Source organism: Rhipicephalus microplus, chromosome 2, assembly GCF_043290135.1.
Source record: "Rhipicephalus microplus isolate Deutch F79 chromosome 2, USDA_Rmic, whole genome shotgun sequence".
Taxonomy (NCBI): Eukaryota; Metazoa; Arthropoda; class Arachnida; order Ixodida; family Ixodidae; genus Rhipicephalus; species Rhipicephalus microplus.
This window is the reverse complement of record NC_134701.1, coordinates 62700661-62713546: the sequence shown is the minus strand read 5'-3', so window position 1 is coordinate 62713546 and position 12886 is coordinate 62700661. Positions and strand designations below refer to the sequence as shown.

General features: G+C 45.1%; 1 non-coding gene across 1 annotated transcript; it reads left to right on the top strand.

Moving 5' to 3' along the window:
• The first annotated feature begins 1060 nt into the window (after window positions 1-1060).
• LOC119170875 (ribosomal protein L39) lies at window positions 1061-10564 on the top strand. Its single transcript, XR_012893679.1, has 3 exons — window positions 1061-1201; window positions 1350-1453; window positions 10527-10564. It is a non-coding gene; the product is annotated as a ribosomal protein L39 (transcript).
• The last annotated feature ends 2322 nt before the right edge of the window (window positions 10565-12886 follow it).

The window sequence follows — 12886 nt, the reverse complement described above, 5'->3', positions numbered from 1 at the left end:
ACAACTACCTTCACTGTTGGTTACCCCAATCTAAACACACACTGCTAAGCAAACAAATTGCCATCATCTGCGACTGCTTAATAATGCCACCCGGACAAGAACGTTCTCTAATTCCAACTTGTGCATTCCGTATCTATCTCGCGCACTTACGCAAGAACAAGCTTCAATGAAAGCGTTGGCACAGTATATACTTCCTCCCAAGTGACACCAGCTGTTTGATCGGTCCTCAAGCAACACGCATGCACCTACCATACATCCGCGTAGTACATGCATCAGACCAACATTCACAAATCGCGTTCCAAAGGTCTTTATTTTATGCTCGTTGTCATTGCTTGTAGATTTGGTGGCAAACACTTCGGGCTGGTAGGTGTTAATTCTGTGCTTCGGGCGAATGACGTTAACTACTCGATAAGCACGGATAAGAACCTCCTGAACACGGCGACATCACAGGAATTGAGAAAAGCGGCAGCGACTTGCGTATGAATCACTTTCTAACAACAGAAAGCGACCACGACCCCACGGGCAGAGGCGGTTCTCGCCATTTCAAACAGATTACAGTCCAATCCAACACCAACATCGGAGAAAAAAACATCACGACTAGAATACGATGAACCCGCCACAGACTGTGTGTCACAAGCTAGTGAGGAACTCTACCTGAACCACAGAATAAAGAACGCCCAAATCGCCTGAAAAATGTTTTCCAACACACCGATTCTAACGCCATCTATTCATACACTTTAAGTCAAGTCAAGCCGGTTTTAAGCGGCTATTGGGTGAACCGAACGCTTTTGCCTCGAAAAGGTTCGTGCCACCGGGGGAACCGAAACACTTCCCCGGTTCCAATTGGGGCACGTGAATCGAACGGTGACTGAAAACACCAATCACAACTAAGCAAACCTAGTGCAGATTAGTGAATAAAACTTGCTGTTGAACCTGAACGAAAACAAGGCTTTTGATAGTTGTAACAAAAACTCAGAGATAACTAATTTCTGACACCTTTGTTTATAAAATTTAAAATTATAAAACACAAAAGTCAATAATATTTATTATAAAAAAACGTTGTTTTGTTTTTTTTTCTTGTATTATACGCCGTATGTGGAGTAGTTCGCAACTTCGGCTGAAGCAGTTACACCGTACTAATCTTTCACTTGCGTCATTTCCTCTTCGCTCTTTTCCCAGCCATCTTGCGAACGGCGACATGGTGAGTCTCGCTGATTTGGCTATTATTTAATAACATGCTCCGGCTGTAAAACTTAAATATTGATAAATTAACAATGCTGAGATGCTGTCCTTTAATTTGTGTGCTGTTGTGTCCTTCGATGACTTATCAGTCGCGTTGATATTCTCAGGCTGCCCACAAGACGTTCCGGATAAAACAGAAGCTCGCCAAGAAGCTCAAGCAAAACCGGCCGATTCCTCAATGGATCAGGATGAAGACCGGTAACACCATCCGGTAAGTCATGTAACGTGTCGTGATTTCGTCTTTGCATACGTTGTCGATGCCTGTACAGCCTCCGATTGTTGTGCTTGTCGTTGGTCGACACCATGCCTTACATTAAACACATCAGTAGAACGTGGAGTGATGGTCATGTGATTCTTCTCTTGCGTAGTAGCCTGCCAAATCACCCTCGGGTTACATTCGGATCATCAGTGTCGTGTCGGCGCGCAGCATACTATGTGAGAAGTGGCTGAATCAGAGTTCTCAACTTTAAGACCTCAATTTGGAAGTCCACATTTTGGAATGCGCGGTTTAACTGCAAACGAGTGTTTTCCAAGGCGCATGCAGGCGGAGAATGTTGAGACAGCATGCACCACTGAACTCGTGCTGCACAATTTCTGAATTTTGAGTGCACAGCCGTGAACCGGTTCTGATTGGTGCAGGTGAACCGAATGAACTCATTGCTAAAAAAAAAAAAGGAAAACGTTTGGTTTTCTGATATTGCGGTGCACCACTGCACAGACTCCTACTGACGACTGCCTGCATGCAAGCCTGTTTGCGATGTCTTGCGCTTAGCCCACCCTTCTATCCCAAGAATCTCCGCCTGCATGGCTTGAAAAACACTTTATCGCTTGTAGTTCAACCATGCATTCCAAAATGTAGACTTTCCTCAAACAGCTGTTGTAGGCGAGAACTCGTGACGCCATCTCACATACCTCAGGCACGCCGTTTTCAACGAGAATGACGGCTTGGATGCAAAGGGCGGTCCTACAACTGGCATTTCATTCAGAATCTGACGTCTATACGAGAATCATTCTCTGTGAGCTATTGATTAATCTGTCTATTCGCTTGGCTACTAGAAAGCAGTTCAAAAGTGGTGTGTGCTCTTGGCTTTTTGAAACCATGTTCACTTTCACGTTCCCAGCAAAGCGTCAGTTGCGAGACAATGGCAGGGGTGGAAGTGCTGTTCCAATTGCTCCAAACTGCTCTTAAAGAGAAATGCTGCTCCAAAATGCAAGATTTGCTAGTAACTGCTCTAAACCTGCTCCGAAAGGATGTTGGCAAACTATAAAGAAAGAACTTGAACCATAGCACCATCCCGTGAGCAAGATGTACACTCTCACCCTAGTATACTACTTAGTGGCGTAAATCCAGAAAAATCACACATCAGGCCATGGTGTCCAATTTTGTATTTTTATCATGAGTTGCATTTTTATTTATATAGCAATTAAATTGTGCTTTCAAATAAAAAAAACAAGCATGGGGTCTGCGCTTGAGCAATGGTATTGTTCTATTTAGTCTTTTTTTTTTTTTCACCCTTTTTCAATTTCCATAGTTCACACAGCTGATGGGCATTTAACACAGGTACGCATTAAAAGATGAAAAGTCTTTAAAATGAGTTGATTGTGCTATACTTAACTGCTAACTCAATTATATTACGTGCTAAATCTCAAGTGGGACACTTGCAAGGGGGGTCCTTCCAGCCTGAACACCATAAAAGTCCGAACTCTTTTGATCCCCACGCCCATGATTTACACCAACTATACTCCTTGTATACTAGCTGCATACTAGCATATGGCATGTTTAATAATAAATATAAATATTTATTAGATGCTTAATTGATCCCCACCGCAGTGGTCTAGTGGTTAAGCTACTCGGCTGCTGACCCGCGGGTTGCGGAATTCAATCCCGGCTGTGGTGGCTGCATTTACGATGGAGGTGGAAATGTAGGTCCGTCTCCTCAGATTTGGGTTCACGGTAATGGTGCATACAGACGACGAATCGAATCCCGGTGTGGCGGGACGGACGGCGTGTCACGTGACCTCATATCAGCGATTCCCCTCGTCCGCGCGGCTCGCGGACGGATGAACCCAACCTGTTTCTCACATCGGGATTCTGGCGGGGGAGAGCCGGTACTTCAGCGGAATAGCTTGGGGTCGGTGGCAACCAGTACACTTTTCGTCTGCTCGCGGCATGTCCTCCATGGCTCGCGGACAGCTGCATGACTGGTCGGCATCATCTACACTTGAGCATTGTTTACTTAGTTTCTGGAGACTTTGTTCTCAGGTGATTAAATATGCAGAAATCACGTTTGGTGGTTCGGGAAATGTCGCCGTTGTCGCTTATGGTGCATTCAGACGACGGACCGAATCCGGATTTGTCGTGGACGCGGACAGCTAATCCGCGGATGGTTCGCCTGCAGGCGCATCCACACGACGGACGGTGTCCTAGGGGAAAACAGCCGGATTACCCTCGACAGCAGATTCGGCGCTCACCTGCGCCCGCTGGCAGCAGACCGGTTTGAGAGTATTCAACATGGATGCCCGCAAGAAGCGAAGCTTGGCTGCGATGTCTGTCGTGTTGTGACAAATGAACCAGTAGTGTTATTCTTTCAGGAGAAAGGGGAGTTGCTAGCAGGATATTCTTTCAACTACATATTCCCCACTTGTAGAACTTCTAAACGTGTCTCGCGTCTTTTTTTAGAAGCGGCACGTCGCCGGTTGCAAAAGTTAGAATATTTCACCACCATGACGGCTAAGATTAATCTCGCGTGTTGAGCGACGGCGGCGACATTTCCCGAACCACCAAAAGTGATTTCTGCATATTTAATCACCTGAGAACAAAGTCTCCAGGAACTAAGTAAACAATGCTCAAGCGTAGATGATGCCGACCAGTCATGCAGCTGTCCGCGAGCCATGGAGGACATGCCGCGAGCAGACGAAAAGTGTACTGGTTGCCACCGACCCCGAGCTAATCCGCTGAAGTACCGGCTCTCCCCCGCCAGAATCCCGATGTGAGAAACAGGTTGGGCTCATCCGTCCGCGAGCCGCGCGGACGAGTCGCGGACGAGGGGAATCGCTGATGTGAGGTCACGTGACGCGCCGTCCGTCCCGCCACATCGGGATTCGATCCGTCGTCTGAATGCACCATTAACACGCGAGATTCTTAGCCGTCATGGTGGTGAAATATTCCAACTTCTGCAACCGGCGACGTGCCGCTTCTAAAATAAAAAAAGGCGGGAGACACGTTTAGAAGTTCTACAAGTGGGGAATAATGTAGTTGAAAGAATATCCTGCTAGCAACTCCCTTTTCTACTGAAAGAATAACACTACTCGTTCATTTGTCACAACACGACAGACATCGCAGCCAAGCTTCGCTTCTTGCGGGCATCCATGTTGAATACTCTCAAACCGGTCTGCTGCCAGCGGGCGCAGGTGAGCGCCGAATCTGCTGTCGAGGGTAATCCGGCTGTTTTCCCCTAGGACACCGTCCGTCGTGTGGATGCGCCTGCAGGCGGACCATCCGCAGATTAGCTGTCCGCGTCCACGACAAATCCGGATTCGGTCCGTCGTCTGAATGCACCATAAAGGACCCGGGGGGGGGGGGGGGGGTCGAGATTTTCGGAGCCCTCCACTACAGCGTCTCTCATAATCGTATGGTGGTTTTGGGACGCTAAACCCCACATATCAATAAATCAATTAGTTGCTCAAGTGATGTTTTAGACTTCAGGAGTCGTTGAAAACATGCATGTGTTTCGAAAATGCCAATAGCAACCCTAAGCTATAGCATTTTTTTCTGCTTCATTGATTGATTGATATGTGGGGTTAACGTCCCAAAACCCCCATATGATTATGAGAGACGCCGTAGTGGAGGGCTACGGAAATTTTGACCTTCTGGGGGTTCCTTAACGTCCACGCAAATCTGAGCACACGGGCCTACAACATTCCCGCCTCAATCGGAAATGCAGCCACCGCAGCGGGGATTCAATCCCGCGACCTGCGAATCAGCAGCCAAGTATCTTAGCCACTAGACCACCGCGGCGGGGCTCTTTTTTTTTTTTCTGCTCCAGAATCTGTTCCAAATAGCAAAATGTCGCTTTCATCACTACAATGGTTGTCCTTAATCATTGCTTCATCATGCTATCCCTTACTGTAAACCTTGACTGGCTTGCTTAACTTTTGTCTGTGGAGTATTTCTTCATTGTGGCTGCACTTTCCTGCCTTACTACTCCAGCTGTGCAATTTACTTTTATCTAATGGTGCTTCCATTTTTAGTTCAGCCCAGGCACTCCTGTCATATGTCATATAATGTCATATGTCTCACTATCATAATTAGCGGAGGCAACCAAGGTTGAAGTTTCATTCTTAAATTTCGTGCCGAAATCTGTCCACATGACATTAAAAATTTCAAAATGTATTTTTCATATTTTTGTGACATTGGCTCGAAATTTCCTGAAACTTCATATGCTGGGTCAATGATATGGACGTTTGGTACGAGAGTCCCAAGGTGGTGTTGCATTTTTTTTTTTTTCACGCGTTTTCTCTTTTACCAAGGGTTATGTGGCGGTGAGCATGGTGTTTTTGGCATTGGAAAATGTACTTTACTAATACACAAGAAATCATTTTTTTCTTCTGTGTTTCTTTAACGACTAAATTGGGAAAGGGCCAAGGAAAACAAGTTTTATTCTCCATGATTGAATAGCAACCTTTGAATCTGGAGAACTAAAATGCAAATTCGATGCATACGTCAGATATGTCGTGAATTAGTGACGTGCGATCAGACTGAGGATTTTGCAACATAAAAACGTACCTCAGAACTACATTACTTGTTGTGGGCCACCTCTTGGGTGCATACACACATGGAAGAAAAAAAAAAGTAATAGAAGACTGAACCTGTCTTACTCACGCCGAAAGCTACACAACACTTAATTCTAGCAAAAAATACTGTACATGAAATGGCACTAAATGTTGCATGCTGAAAGCTATATTCTTCTTTAGTACTTCACAGATGGCATTGAAAACAGCTCGCATTTTGTGACTTGCCTGCTGGGAGTTTTTCGGTGTGTTGCAAATTTGCGATGCTTATTTATTTATTTATCACATACTGCGGACCAAGTATGGTCCATGCAGGAGAGGGCAATACAGTTCAAAATTCTTCTACATACATACACTTCCGCTGCAGTATACATTCACTGCAGAACAAAATTCATGTACATTAAAAATTCGTGAAAAACAAGGGACAAATACAGGCAAAGAAACAGACTTAAGCGACAAGAAAAGGGTATAGTTTCATCTCGGCGTGTCGAGCATAGGGGAATCATGGGGCAGAGCATTCCAATCAGAGACAGTTCTCGGGAAAAATGAATACTTGTAAATGTTAGTGCGTGCAAATATAGGTGTAATGCTACGACTATGTTTATGACGTGAAGCCCTGGTTGAGTCCTGTGTTATGTAATCTGGTGCATGCAATCCTGATCTGGAAAAGTATAAAAGGCGGAAAAAGTTAAGCCGTGCAGTTTTCCTTCGATCGGCCAAAAGTTGGAGGTTCGTATCCTGCAACAGGGCTGACGGCGATTCGCGACATCTGTACCGGTTGTATATAAATCGAGCAGCTAATCGTTGTATTAAAGAGGGAAAGGAGTGCTGCCACGAATTTTGAATGTTTTGGAATTCTGGCTCTGCATTTAAACGCATGTTTCAAGAACCCCCCAAAAAAGTACTGTTTTGCTTAGGGATTAATTGCATATGTTTGTAATACTGCTACGTTAGTCTCTCTTGGTTTCGATATGGGGGGGGGGGGGGCTTCTCTGTGATGTGCCATGGCAGTGTGACGTCATGGGAAGACAGCCTTTCGCAATGTATTAGCAGCAGATCTGCCATCTGCTAGTGTTGCACGCAAACAACGATGAGTGCATTGTCCTCAGTGACCCCAAACGCAGTTTGTACAATTAGTTTGCAAACTTGGTGCAACTGAGCTGACTCGTCAAGATAATGTCCATTGTGGCTGGCTTGCTTAGGCTGAGCAAGAAACCTTTTAAACTCAAAGAAAATATTTCATATGTCTTGGCAGACTCTGGTGCGTAGAGTGTTGGCACTGCATACCAAGGAAATGATGCCTCGAAATCATGTCAGCATTCCTGTAAGCCACTCAGAGGTAGAAATTTAGACGTGGTGTTTTAGTTGTGCACAAGTCAACAACAAACACATAGCTTCTAGAATTATCAAAAATGGTGTCTTAAAGGGGCCCCGAAACACTTTTTCAAGTAACAATTTAATGTATTCTAAAAGAGCTTATCGCGGAACGAATTCAATGCAGCAAAAATTTTAAGAATCCATCCAGTATGAACGTAGTTACCAAGACTTGTTGGACGCTGCAATTGAATTCTCTCTGCTCTTGTCCGGACATAAGCGCTGTAAGCTAAGCAGGGGCGAAGAAAGTACGTCAACGGCTGCCTCATCACCCTGACCACTTTTTCGTTAGTTTTTTTTTTTCTGAATACGCCACTTTTTCATTGTGCTCACGCGTGGACAAGTCACGGCGATCCCTGTAACGACCAAGTGCGCCGTGTTCAAATAGATGGCCTTCTATGAGTGATTTTGTAGTGTCTTCCGTCATTTATAGAGAGAGGGAAAGCGATCTTTAGCTTACTTTGACGATTTCTTTTGAATTCTAGGCTGTGTGCTGCGCTTTAATACTTTCTTCGCATGTTGCAGGGCCCCTTTAAAGCGCCGGTAAACAGGCTCTAACCTTATTTTTACACACCTCAATCAAGCTCACTAATTTGTACACTAACCAGACCACTGTGATCACATTTGCCAATTATAATACTGTACAGACTTCAATTCTAAGAACAATTCCTGCACCTGTTTGCTTCTGACCCATCACCCTCGTACGTGTAGTGACATAAGCTTGACCATGGGCAACTCGATGTACCACTGTGCTTGTGCATTAGGCCCTTTGCCCTTCAAAGCGGCGCCTTGGCTTTACAGTTTACATTTTTATTTTCTTGTGCTGCCCTCGGCCATTTTATTCAGTCCGAAACCATTGAGAGACTTGGCATTGCCAGAACAAAAACCTCCCGAGATAAAGATATCTTGCTACTTTAACGCTGGGAAACGGTGCTCCTCAAATTGTGCTTTCCCGCATCGCTGTGACACGCTCATGTCAGGGATGCCCAGCTTGGTTATTACCTGCGTACGGATGACATATCGCCGACGTCGTGTCGTATAGCCGAAGTTTGCGGTGTCACTACGACGGGCTACACCTGCCTCTACCTATGTTGAGGCCATGCGAAAATTTGAAACCAGCTAAACAGATGCTTTAATTAGACCCTTCTAATTTGTTATTTTACCGTGTATTGCAATATTTTTGTGGCAGCTTGTTCACATAGGCTCTCATAATAATTTTTGGATTTCGGGGCTGGCAACTAAAAACTTCGTCCTCGCGTTTTTCTGCTGCAATGTGTTGCTCCGGGTTTGTTAGTCATGGCACGACACATGGTTTGCTGCAGCATGCGACAAATAATTACAGGGCCCTCATTATCGACCAGTTTCAGTTTGGGAGAGCTCCAAACACTGGGTGCAACTATTGCCACCTAGCGTATGCAGCTCTTGATTATGTCTGCAAACATATCTGTGACACACTTTTGCACCATATGCATCAAGCATTAGTTTCGAATAGGATAGGAATAGGGACTGCGGTGTCGCCAAGCACAAAACTTTCAGAGCGTGCGCCATGGCCATGCACTCATCACCAGTCGTTGAAAAGTATAAACTGCCAGAACAAACGCGGCAAAAAAAATGGCTGCTATGATGTCATCATAGCTTGCTTTGACTGCAGGGTAGTGACGGGAGGGAAGTAGGTGGTCCCCAAAGGGTCCCCTTTGAGCGTGTCAGTGGCACAGTGGAGTTGAGGGCTCTGAAAACTTCAGAATTAATTTAAGATACCTTCCAAGCTACATTCGCTATTCACATTTTGCAGATGATATATGAATGTTGACAGGAATTGACCCCACAGGCTATCTCGGCCGCGAAATTTGGTCAGCACCCCTTTAATGGTGGAGTTGCGCACATCTGACAAATAAATATTACTACTCACAATGTGGTCCTCCTTGCTGTGCAGGGAGGAAGAGTAAGGAGTGGACGTCTTATCTGCTGCGGACTCGCAGGTTTTTGTTTGTGCTGACATGAGGAGATGGGGGCACATTCAACGCTCGTTAAACTGAAAGGCCTAAAGAGGCGCACGTCATTGAGTTTGTCTATTTCGTGGTGCGCCCGAGGCTTGTAGTGCCGTCATGTTCGGCATTGTTGGTTGTGACTGCATTCTGAACTCGATGCACATGTTTACTTCAAATGTATAAAAAAAATCTGGAGTTGGTTTTGGGGCCTTCTGAGCCCATTACTGGCTGGGAATTGAATCTCACTTGAGGATCTCACTGGCCACTCTGATGGGCCAAATGGAGCATCGCGTCAGTGTTTTCTTTAGTCTGCACGTTTACTTTTATACTTGACAGCTGCAGTTAAGACTAGTTTGGCCAATTTGGGACATTGTGCCTTTTCGTTCATTATTGTGGCCCCCATTATGCATTAATTTCAATGTGTCATAAATTTTGATCTTGTAAATCCAGCACGTGCAGTTGGTGTGTGCGTGCTTATCAGTTGTGCCCGTTGTATTCATTCTGCAAAATGTGGTGATATTGTGCAAGAAAATTATACAAATCCAGGTATTGACACTTGTGGACACTGGTGCACCCTCATCTAAATTTTTCGGGAAAACTACAGCAGCTGCTGCTGCTACTTAACTTCATAGGCCACGCTGTAGCAATTGTCAGTCGTGCCCTTTTGTGTGAGCTCTGTGGCATTGGCCCAATAACCAGCTTTCCCCAATTTTTCTTTCAGTCTTAAGACTATCGGTAGTAAAAGGACACTTGAGTGTGTGCTTTGAGAAGTTACTTCGTGCATAAAGCTCTATGCAGGTGACATCTGCAGTGTGAAAGCCACAATATTTGTCAATGAATGCTTTTAGGTAAATCATCCTTATTGAAAACAACCAAAGTCAAGGTGTTGGTTGTACATTGTTGAACTTCTCAGCTTGTCTCTCGGACACATTTGACCATACACAAAAGCAGCTTAAGTGTGAAATTCAGCTTTTATTCGAGCTGAAATTCGTTTTGCAAAAGATGATGCTCGGAGCAAGTATTTTTGTGTGCGTGTGTGTGTATTTAATAAGAATCACTTGACGTGTGCATTTTGTTTAAAATGCCAAAGTTGTTTTCTGGCCACCTTCCGATTTTTCTGTACTTTTGCAGCTACAACGCCAAGAGGCGTCACTGGCGCCGTACCAAACTGAAGCTGTAAGGTGGTGCCTGGTGCAGCCAAGTGTCTCGTGGGGGACTGTGATCCGTATTCTCATCGTGCGTCACTCTCATCGCAACTGTGATGGTCTTGGCTGGAATTAAAGTGCTTGAACTTTGCTCATCGCAACCGCTGTTTTTTTTATCTGTGTGATATATTCATTGGGCACATCCTGCAACCATGCTAAAGCTGCTTGAACACAGTAGTTGACACTCGTTCACACCTGTAGTTAGCATGGTTGTGCACCAAGTTGCGAGTTGCGCTTTGGTTGCAGAGTGACTGTTTCGTCTCAGTCACTTGCTGCTAGATTTTCTTTGTACCACTGCATTTGCAAATTTGATCCAGTAAGATGCATGGGAACCAAATGTCAGCTTAACTTACCAGGCAGTTGGTGAATTTTGGGTGGTTACAGGTATAGGTCGTGCACACAGCGAGGACATCGATCACTTTGAGTCTTTCTTTTTGGCCACAAGTTGCAAAAGATTGTGCAATCATTGCAAGTCACACTGTAATGAAGCCTTTACATTGCTAGGCTGCTGGCTCATAAGCCAAAAATTTAGCCTCATCTGCAGCACTCATATTTTATCACTGAAAGAATTGCACTACAGTTGTGTAGAAAACGAAGTTTGGGAGGAGACAAGAACTGAAGTGAACACTAGCGCAAACTATCAACTGAAATTCAATGAAAAAAGTCGCAGCATATCCACAGAGTGAATGATGATGAGTGGGGCAAAGCTTCGGGGGGTTTCGGTAAGCCGGGACTCCTCTGTACGTCTTTCAGCACCTGCTGAGTGAGTCATATAGCTAGGCGGTCGCGTACCAAGATACAAGCATGTACAAACTCGCGGCTTTTGGAGCTTTGGCCCTAAAAAACTTGGAAGAAGGCTTCCAGGTAAGAGGAAAGTCTGTTTACGATGAGGGTGAGATGCGACAATCTTGCTGAACTGTCTTGAGGTGCTACAAGTGGGATGATTGCGAGATGTAGCGCTGATTCAAAGTTCTTATGTAAGCTGATTCAATTGAATCAGCTTACTGATTCAGCTTTTTATTGTCCCACTATACCTTGTTTCTGATGAATTCGATTTCATGAAAAACCAACTAGTCCAATACCTGACCTCGCTCACGCATATTTAAATGGAGGCAAAACGCTAGGGGCTTGGGTATGGAAAATGTGCCACGCCCACAGGTGGTGCGACAGTTCACTAGATCAATGTGCCACAAGTGGTGACTTGTGGTCACTTGAGTTGCAACTGGTGCGCTACGACTCTGTCGGCTAAGCCTGTGTTGTAAGCAATCGTGTGCGCAAAGGCTGCAGGTTTCCTAAAACATGTAGGTTTTTTGGAAGTTAGTCGTGCATGATTTTTTGGGGGCTTAAAATAAAGAGAAAGGATATACTAGGTTTACAGAATTGTTTTCGATGTGATGTTAGCACAGATACATGACAGCATTTTTGAATGGCGATCATCTGGCTGGCGAGCGTAAAGCTTGAAGCATCGGCAGTCGCCACTGATGTTTGTAAACATTCATTTCTTGTCATTTTACTCGCTTATTGATTACAAAGAAGGAGTTTGTGTCTGACATATCTAAGACAACCGCTTCATGTGCGCATTTAAAATGTACGGTCACAGTACTGCACCTGTTTCATTTAGTAATTTGTCCATTGCCCAAAGTTTTCTGTGCAGTATTTCAGCTCTAATGATTGATTGATATGTGGGGTTTAACATCCCAAAACCACTATATGATTATGAGAGCCGCCGTAGTGGAGGGCTCCAAAAATTTAGACCACCTGGGGTTCTTTAACGTGCACCCAAATCTGAGCACACGGGCCTACAACATTTCCGCCTCCATCGGAAATGCAGCCACCGCAGCCGGGATTCGAACCCGCACCCTGCGGGTCAGTAGCCGAGTACCTTAGCCACTAGACCACCGCGGCGGGGCAGTATTTCAGCTCTGTAGACGTTACTTCGGCTATGTGAGTCCATGAGTACCTTTAACTTTGTTCACGTGCCAGCTTTGCCCATGATATTTCGGCTCGCATGCACGGTGCTGTTAAGAGCAACAGCAAGACATGGGCAGCAGTTCATGACGCATTGTGCCTGGACTGCGCCTCTAAACTGCTGCAATACAGTGAAAAAAGAGCATCAACTGAAGGAGAATGGAAGCATCTGTGCACAGTTATAGTTATTGGCACAGTTCACGACACAGCAACCCGTATGTGACATGAAGCTCCGCTAGTAACCAAATACAGCTCGGCTCTTGGGCTGCATGGAGTGTGCAGATTTATGTTGTCCCACACAATGGCACCACAGGTCCA